Source organism: Peromyscus maniculatus, chromosome 17 (assembly GCF_049852395.1).
Source record: "Peromyscus maniculatus bairdii isolate BWxNUB_F1_BW_parent chromosome 17, HU_Pman_BW_mat_3.1, whole genome shotgun sequence".
NCBI lineage: Eukaryota > Metazoa > Chordata > Mammalia > Rodentia > Cricetidae > Peromyscus > Peromyscus maniculatus.
In genome coordinates, this window is record NC_134868.1 from 47,283,857 (window position 1) to 47,293,217 (window position 9,361).

Genomic DNA, 9,361 nt, shown 5'->3' on the forward strand with positions numbered 1-9,361 from the left:
TGACAAGAAGTCCAGCAGCCTTTTAATGAAAAAAACATCCTTAGGACTGGGGACCAGGGAGATGGGAGCAGATAGAGTCAGCTTCAAGGATGGAAAGCTTTTGCATGCTCCAGACTGAATTCAGATTTTTGTCCTTTAGACGGTAGACATTTAGTACAAAATTGCCTGGAGGTAAGGGAGACAACTGTGGACAGATGCACTCTAGAAACAGTGCTCTAGGTAGACCAGAAAGGGACGGATGAAAGAGCCATCCAGGGTTACCAGCTGGTGAGAAGTCTCTGTAATCCTGGTGAGGCAGGCCCAGGGCCCACAAGGCAGCAAAGGTGAGGGATGGTAAGATTGGGGGTGCAAGGGCTGGAGAGATGGCTCAGAGGTTAAGAGCACTGACTGCTCTTCCAGAGGGCCTGAGTTCAATTCCCAGCAACCACATGGTGGCTCACAACCATCTGTAATGAGATCTGATGCCCTCTTCTGGCCTGCAGACATACATAGAGGCAGAACACTGTATACATAATAAATAAAGAAACCTTTAAAAAAAAAAGATTGGGGATGCAAATCCAGGAGATAGGTGGTGACTTATTAGATACATGTAGGGACAATTTTTAGTTTCTGGAAATCTGATGACAGGTAATACAACCCACAGAGCTTAAAGAAATAAAGGAACAAGTTTGTGAGGATCCATCTTTTTTTTTTTTTTTTTTTTTGGTTTTTCGAGACAGGGTTTCTCTGTGTAGCTTTGCGCCTTTCCTGGATCTCTCTCTGTAGCCCAGGCTGGCCTCGAACTCACCGAGATCCGCCTGGATCTGCCTCCCAAATGCTGGGATTAAAGGCGTGTGCCACCACCGCCCGGCAAGGATCCATCTTTTTGAGATTCATTTATGTTTTATATGCATTGGCATTTTGCCTGCATATGTATGCCTTTGTTAGGGGTGTTAGAAACTGTAGTTACAGACAGTTGTGAGCCGCCATGTAGGTGCTAGGAATTGAACCCAGGTCCTCTGGAAAAGCAATCAGGGCTCTTAACCTCTGAGCCATCTCCCCAGCCCAGAGGATTTGTCTTATTTAGCATTTGTCAGTGGTTAGTTCTGCAGGTCCTCTCTCAAGGTCTCGTACCTGGTCCCATAACTGACCCAAAGATGTGTGTCTGCGAGTCCCTGCTGGTGGGAACTGAAGCCTGGTCTCTTCAGAGCAACTCCTTGGAGGTATACCAGATGGCAGCCTGAGAGTTTCCTCAGGTCAATGTTTCTGCCTGTGAAGTGTGAGGTACCAGATTATGAAGTGTGGAGAGCCAAGAGCCATGGAGATGCATTAGGGTAGATAGTCTTTCTTCCGGTTGGTCAAAATCCAGTTTTTTTTTTTTTTTTGCTCTCCTGGCATACAACTTCTGCTTCTAACGGAGACACAATCTCTCCCAAACACCTCTTCAGCCTGGGGGTGTCCAGGAGGCAGAAGAGGCTTCTTCCCTTAGTTCTTCACTTGTACCTACCCACCAGCCTTTCCCTGTAACAGAGAGCCCTTCAGTTTTCCAGTTAGTCAGGCTGGCTGCTGCTGTCCCTCAGATCAACTGTTACCTTAGAAGTGATCTGAGAAGGTTCTAGAAGCACACCACTGGCGTTGGAGGTTTCTATCTCAGACCCTAGGAATTGGCTCTATGAAGGGCCGAGGGCAGGGGGTGCAGACTGAAGTATTCGAGTCTGTTCTTCCAAGACCCTACTACACAGATGGGCACTACTGGTGTTAGGCCCAACTTTAGGCTGAAACAGAACAGGTTGCTATGACCTGTGAAATCATAATCCCTCCCCACATCCCATAGATGAGGTCCAGAGAGGCTGCTACTTGTGTAGGGTCAAACCAGGTACAATTTATTTCATTCTTCCTCTCCACTCCCAAAGGGTTTTAGAGCCACCTTAATGACCTCTGGGGTGCTATGGCGAACCAGATATTGACATTTGGGGGGGGGGCGACGACGACTGCACACCTCTTGATCCCATGGGCGTTGTAGAATCTGAGCTTGGGGTCTTAAAGTCCTGCATTCGTCGTGAGTTCTCCCTGCAGGCTCTGCACCTGGGATGAGAAGAATGAATAGAAAGCTTGTTTAGTAGGAATTTCTTCCCTCGTTGTTTGCTTTGGGTTTTTTCCCTCTCCGTTCCTGGCTTCTAACCCAATATTTGGCTTTCTGTAAGCACTAAATATATATATTTTCATTTAACCCCCAGAAATATGGCTTCCTACCTGCTTCCCACCACCGGATCCCCGGCCTGGAATGAAAACATTACCCAGAGGGCATGGCAGCACTGTTTGAGCGGGGGCAGTTCCGGGGAGGGGGGAGGCGCAGCGCCAGGAAAGGGGAACACTCACCCACGCGGGACATCTCTCAGTCCCAGGCAAGGGAGCATCAAAGGGGGGGGGGAGGGAGGGAGGACAGCCACGCAGTGGCTTCGTGTGCTCTCTACTCCACCCAGGGCCCTGCTCCTCTCTGGGTACCGCGCCTCCGCGCACCCCAGGTGGAGCCGTCAGGGTCAGGACACACAAGAACTCCCGTTACCCACCCTCGCATCCCACGGAGGGTGCGCCCGCCCGGGGGTGGCTGCACCTTTCCGCTGGCTGTAAACAGGCAGGCGGTGGTGGCGTGCGCTGAATGAAACCTGACAGTGGAAAATTCCCTTTGCGCAGCCTCCTGCGGGCCGTGCCCGAAGCCGAAGCCGCAGCTATTGAGTACCGCCAGCCTTGCTTGGCAAGCCTGGTCCTGGAGATCTGTCACCAAAGAGCCTGCTGGGACAGGGTGGCCGCTTCTCCATCGGAGGTGGGCCAGGAGAGCGGGACCCCCAGCTCAGCACCAGCCCAGTCCCTCCCTGCCTTGAAAGAACCCATGCGCAGTAGCACTTGGTTTTCCAAGTCTGCGGCCCTTCCCTGGCAGTGCGTGTTTCTGTCTGGCCGGGCAGGAAAAACGCGAGACAGCTCCTTCCTACCCCCTGATTTACAGCCTTGCTGTGTTACGGAGGGAGGCGGACGGGCTCTGCAGATCGGTGGGGGCAGGCTCGCTTCCTGCCTGGGCTGGAGGCTGCTCAGGAACTGAAGTGGCTTCAGAGTGGCATCCTTCCTGCCTGAACTGCTGCCCTCTGCCAGCCCGCCGCCCCAGATGCGTTGGCACCCCAGCGGGCCAGCTTGCGCCCCCCCCCCCCCGCCATGTGTGTGTGTGTGTGTGTGTGTGTGTTGCTCATAGGTCTTGGTGTCTGACCTTCCTCTGTGCTCTTGTTGCCTCCATTCCCTCAAGTGGCTGTCTGTCTGTCAGCTGCTCACCGGGCTCCCAGCACAGTAGGCACTGCCTAGGGAATCAGGAAACCCATTAAGTCTCTGGCCCTGCGCTCGCTAAAGGAATCAAATAGGAATGCTAACCTCTGCGACACGGAATTGAGAGCAGTTAATGAAAACACAGAATCTGTTTCGTTTCCCACGCAGCCGCTAACCAAACCCTGCCTGGATGCTGCCTCTCAGATCAGCCAAGCCCAAGCTCTCTATGCGACCCAGGAGTGATGGCTGTCAGTGAGGCGGTCCACCCCTGCTGCCCGCTCTGGGTTAGATCTCCCTGTGAAGCGTGCTGTGGCTTAGGTCACTCGGTCTTAACCTCTTGCGAGAGGGTCCCAAGGTTCTTCCCCTTAGACGGAAATGGGTCTGGCTGGTCAAGCTGAGTTTGGAGGTCCTTGTTCGGGTTCCTGTCCCCAGAAGGTGTGCTCAGGCCTGAGCCGGAGTGAGCTGCCACACCATGCTTCCTTCCCTGTTCCGAACCCTTCCTCCTGACCATCTGGACCATCAGAAACTCTCCCCAGGTCCCTCTTATTCTACTCCAACATCAAGTCAGAGCCGGTCTTATGCCGGGCACTGATGCGGCTCAGCTTGCAGCAGATGTGGGTGCAGGAGGCTCAAACCTGTCCTGTGGAGCTCACAGCCCATTGACCCTTGCATATCACACTCCTACTTGGGCTCGGCTTCCCTTTTCACAGTCCTCTGGGTTAAGGGGGACCTGTAGTTAAGTCTTCCCATCACAGAGACACAGGACCAAATTCAGAACCTTATCGGATTGCCCACATTCAACTGGTAGTAGCTCCTTGGGTTCAAGTTTCTTCCACCCTTACCACTGGGACCCTTGACAGTTTTGTTGTTGTTGTTGTTTTTTCTTTCTTTCACAAAAGGCCAGTGTCAGGTTGTAAAGATCACACACACATAGAAGGCACATTAGAAGAGTCCCTTCCTCCTCGTGGGCATGGGGTGTGCCCTGTGTGAATCTCCCTGGATGCTGATGGGGATGGGAAGTCCTACTTCTATTCCCGCCTGCCTGCCTGCCTGATTCCTTTGGAGAGGGAGCTGTATGGGGCAGGGCTGTGAGCAAGGGGGTGGGTGCAGACCGCAGGGTGGGAAAGACACCCAAGACCCGACCCACACAAGAGCTTGGTCCTTGGTGTCTCCGTGGGCAAGGCCGGGCTTGTCACCTCGCCCAGCCACTGGTGGAGGCAGCCGAGACTTGGTGACAGCTTCCTCCGCGGAAGAGATGAATGAAGCAATTGTGTCCTCGGTGCGGAGAAGGTTCCAGATGGAGGAGATGTTTTCAATGGCAATGACCCCGGGATGGAATATTTCAATGAGTCAACAAACAGAGATATTGGCACTGGCTTCCCTTTGGTCTTGTGAGTACTTGTGGACCTCCGGAGGTATTCTTGGCACGAAGGGCCCTGTCTAAAAGCTTTTATTTCCTTCATCTCCGCGGCCGCTCCTCCCATCTCCTGCAGGGATTCCAAACTCAGATTCTTAGACAACAAAGGCGGGTAGTTATCAGAACCCCAGTGGGCGAGTTCTCAAGCCAGAGGGAGAGTTTTCTCATGGCTCTACCGACCCCACCCCCCCTTTATTTTTGGTTTTGTTCTAGGAAGCATCAGATGGCCATGCTTAAGGGGTCTCTTGGAAGTTGCTCCACACCAGCTCACAGTTTAAGAGGGTGTGTTAGTCCTGCAAGATGTCTGGTTGGTGACTTAGTTTTATACAGCTTCTGGAACCTGGGGTGGGGGGCGCGGTGAGAGAGTGGGTAAGTGAGCCAGAGAGTGGTGGGCAACCCAGGAAACCCAGGTGTTTAATCCACCATGAAGGACAGGTCCCATATGAGGAGGTCCTATGTGATGCCATTGGGATTGGAGGAGAAAAAGCAGTAATATGGTGGAGGTCGGTGGAGGTGAGATTTGGAAACCGGGGGTTCTGGCTTGGCAACCCTCTGGGAGGGAGACCTCTCCAGTTGCTGAAAGACTTACCGGCATCTTCCATCTTACCTGAACAAGGTAGTTCAGGATGGATGTCTCTGGTTTTTACCAGCGCTCAGGGACTGCCCGGAGAGTGAATGAGATGGGCAGTGGGGGCCTCTCTCCACTTCTGAGAGTGTCTTCCACTGGGTCGCTTGACCTGTGGTGGCAGCTAGGCCGATGACCTCTTGTTGACACCAAAGATGGCCGCTCCTGGGGGTGGAGGATCAAGGTCAGAAACAGAAACTGTAATTAAATCTTTTTTTAGCCTGCCTCATCCCCAGCAGGAGGTTATTCTTAGTGCCCAGTGAGGGGGCAGGAAGGGGCAAAAGGCTGCCTTTGACCTTGTGACCTCCTGGTGCTTGGTAGAGGTTAGGGACTGAGCTCTCCTTGAGCATTTCCCGAGTCCAGAATCTGCAGACCATGCTGGTTCCAGGACAGAGGGCAAGGCCAAAGCGCTGAGCATCGGCATTTGCCATTCAAAGTCTCTAGTCCTCTGACTTTGGACTTTGGGGTTGAATGTGGCCAGTGCCCTGGAGAAGGCTGAGGCAGGTGTGGTTTGTATTCTCCAAACTGGTGTCCTTCTTTGTTTGTTTGTTTGTTTGTTTGTTTTTCTGACTTACCCTGGCTGAGAAGACTGCTGCTTCCTACCTTCTTCTTCCTCTGGAGTCAGGCCAGAGCCTGCATTCCTGGCCTAAGGACCCTGGGCAAGACAGCAGTGGCCGTGGATTAAGCGTTTGGCCACTCCCTCCCCTAACGTTTTTCCAGGTGCATTAGGAAGAGCTGTTTATTCTTCCTGCCTCCTCCCCAGGTGTGTCCTCTTCTCCATCCATCTCTTAGCCCATTCCTCTTCACCCGATCCGCCAAGGAAGTCAGCCAAGAGTATAACTTGGTCTGGCCTCCTGCAGAAAGGATCCCAGCACCTCCCATTCAGCCAAAGCCAAGGATGAAAAGCAGTGGGCCGTGGGGTTCAAGTTCTTGGAGCTCATGCTACAGATACTTCACTTTCAAGAAGAAAAATTACTATCCACTGTGGAGTTGCCTCCAAAATGAAGAGCGAGGATCCTGTTCCCCTTGGCTACTCCTCCGGGCTGTGTTCTCGTTCACGTGTGTTTTTATAAACAGCAGAGCCCCATTTCGTGGGGGGGGGCACCCTTCCCCTCTAGTTCCTTCCTCTTGAGCCCCCCTATCCCCACCTGCAGACCCAGCTGGGGCCTGCAGCGTTTCCCACACATGTGTATACAATCTCCTTCCTCAGCGAATGGCTAGTTGTCTTGACTGGGACCGCACTGGGATGCCTCCCTATGTCCTGAAAATCTTCACCCTGGATGGCTGCTGAGGGTATCCGGCCTGACTTCATGTCTACTGTGCCTCTCGCTGTATCCCTCAGGTCATCTATTTCTGGCCCTGCTATCTCGTCATCTTTAATATCTTACTCTAGCTTTTTACCCCATGTCTGGCCATGGCTAGCTCTGCTGGGACCACTTACACATTGGTGTCCTTACCTTTTTTTTTTTTTTTTTTTTTTTTTTTTTTTTTTGCATGGGGAGGATCTCACTATGTAGTTCTTGGCCTGGGACTCACTATGTAGACCAGGCTGGCCTGGAACTCCCAGAGATCCACCTGCCTCAGTCTCCCGAGTGCTGGAGTTCAAGGTGTGCACCACCTCACCTGCCCTCCTCCTCTTCATTCTTTTCCCTCATTATCACCCCAAACTGAGACCTGGTGATTTTCCTAAATTTCTAAGTGGCTGTATCATCACATGCATGGAGACCCCAACTTTCCCCTATCTTGATGATGATGACTGAGAGGCTCTGGGGAGTCCTTTTGAGAACCCCCTTTTCATTATACCCTGTCTCCCCTGGATCCTGCTTTTCCCATCAGCATGTGTTCTGGGTCTTGTCTACAGACCTCTGCTGGGAACATCATTGTTTCAGTGTGTGTATGTCTCTCTGTGTGTGTATATACACATGAGTGCACACACATATGCACCCATGCACAGGTATCACTGAAAGCCCTTTCAAGACCTGGATGTGGCACACACCTTTAATCCCAGCTCTCTAGAGGCAGAGGCGGGCCATCTCTGTGATTCATGGCCAGTTAGGTCTTCATAGAAAGTGCTGGCCAGGATTACCTTGTAAGACCTTGTCTCAAAACCAAACCAAACCAAAGACGCAGTCTAACTGAGCTGCATAGTTTTTATGGAGAGATAGCTTAGAAATTAAGAGCACTTACAGCTCCTCCTCAGGACCCGAGTTTGGTTCCCAGCATTCCCATGGTGCCTCACAACTGTTATAACTCCGGTCCTAGTGAACCTGATGCCCTATTCTGGCCTCTGTAGGCAGCAGGCAGGCAAACGCTCATACACATGAAACAAACAAACAAACAAAAAAACCTTAAAAGGCGGGCAGTGGTGGCTCACACCTTTAATCCCAGCACTTGGGAGGTAGAGCCAGGTGGATCTCTGTGAGTTCAAGGCCAGCTTGGTCTACAGAGTGAGATCCAGGACAGGCTCCAAAGCTACACAGAGAGACCCTGTCTCGAAAAAACAAGACAAAACAAAACAAAAACCTTAAAAAAAAAGTCTGTCCAAGGCTCAGCTATCCTCCAGGGATTATAATTTCCAGGAAGAATTTCCGAATGGAACCCCGGCATCTACATCTTAAACACAACTTTAGAGTGTCCTTTGGCCTCTAGTTTGGGCATCCTTCTGCCCTCTGGAACACACGTTTCTTTGTGACACTGAGATTGCCTCCTCCATGTACAGTCTCTTGATAATAGGGTGACTATTCTGTTTTTCATATCAGGATTCTCTTCTGCTTGTATACTTTGTGGAAACGTCTCCTGAGCTCTGTGTCTGCAGAAGCAGCGTTGGCCTAAGCAGAGCCGAGTCAGGGAAAGTGCTTCCAGGGTGGGCGTGGAAGCAAATTCAACCTCAGGCTGGGGGAAACATTCGTTGGTCATTTCTGGTCAAGACGTTTCTTTTGCCTCTGGGAAATCTTCGAGTAGGATGGTTTTCCTCTGGATCTGGAGGGGAAGTAGCATCTAGCTTGGCAACCAGCTACGGAATGAAGCTGATCCCATAGAAGCCAAAGCCAGAGCGCAGAAAGAGAGACTGGGTCCTGATGTCACTAGCAGAGCAGAATAGGACTGAAACTAAAACCAACTCTGACCCGCGTTTCCACTCACAGGTGTCTTTCGATAACTGATTGTATTGAGGTAAGTCTTAACTCTGTAGCCCCAGCTGGGCTGGAGCTTCCCAAGGCTGACCCCAGACGTGTGGCAGCCCTTCAGGCCTCTCCCTCCTGAGTTGCTTGGGTTGTGGTAGAGCCATCATGGTGTTCAGCTCTACTCTGATTTATATCTCTGTTAGCCTTCACAAGCTGGGCCACTTCATTTAACACTCCATTCTCCTGTTATAGTTAAACCTGTAGCCTCCAAGATCTAGGCAGGGATCCCAAATTCTGTAGTCTCATTTGTCCCACAAATTCAGCAAATCCAAAGTTGATCTTAGTTTTGTTTGTTTGACATGGGAATCTTATGTAGTCCAGGTTGCCCTCAAAATTGCTATGTAGCTGTGAATGACCTTGAATTCCCTGTCTTCCTGGTTCCAATTCCCGGGTATGGAGATTCCAGGCACATGCCACCACGCACAACTCCAACCTCACAGGTCACTACTGTTGTTTGCAGGGCTGGAGCTTGGAGCCAGGGCCTTGTACATGCTAATCAAGCACTTCCCCACTGATTGGCATCCTCATCCCTAACCTGACCTTTTAAATCACTCCCCAACAACCTGCTTCTGGTCACATACTCCCTACCTTTGTTCATGGCTCCTCTGTCCTTCTGCTGTCCTAGCTAGGAGCTGGTTGTCATCAGACTATTTGTATATCCCATATCCAGTAGGACACCTCATCCTGTTGATTCTCCTCCTTTACCCCATCTGGCCTGCCCCCTTGTCTTGGTCTACTTCTACATATTGACTCAGTTGTCCATCATCCCTTATGCCTTCCCATGCAGGCTCCTCACTGAGGCCAGTCTTCTAAGTTACAAGAGTGACCACTTGTGGCTTCTGTCCG

The 9,361-nt window shown here is 51.5% G+C and overlaps 1 long non-coding RNA gene across 1 annotated transcript; it reads right to left on the bottom strand.

Annotated features, from left to right (window-relative positions):
- Nucleotides 1-1,833: 1,833 nt before the first annotated feature.
- On the bottom strand, nucleotides 1,834-2,963 carry LOC102917153 (uncharacterized). The gene is made up of 2 exons (XR_013045385.1): nucleotides 2,550-2,963; nucleotides 1,834-2,064 (listed from the first exon to the last, which is right to left on the bottom strand). It is a non-coding gene; the product is annotated as an uncharacterized LOC102917153 (long non-coding RNA).
- Nucleotides 2,964-9,361: the final 6,398 nt, after the last annotated feature.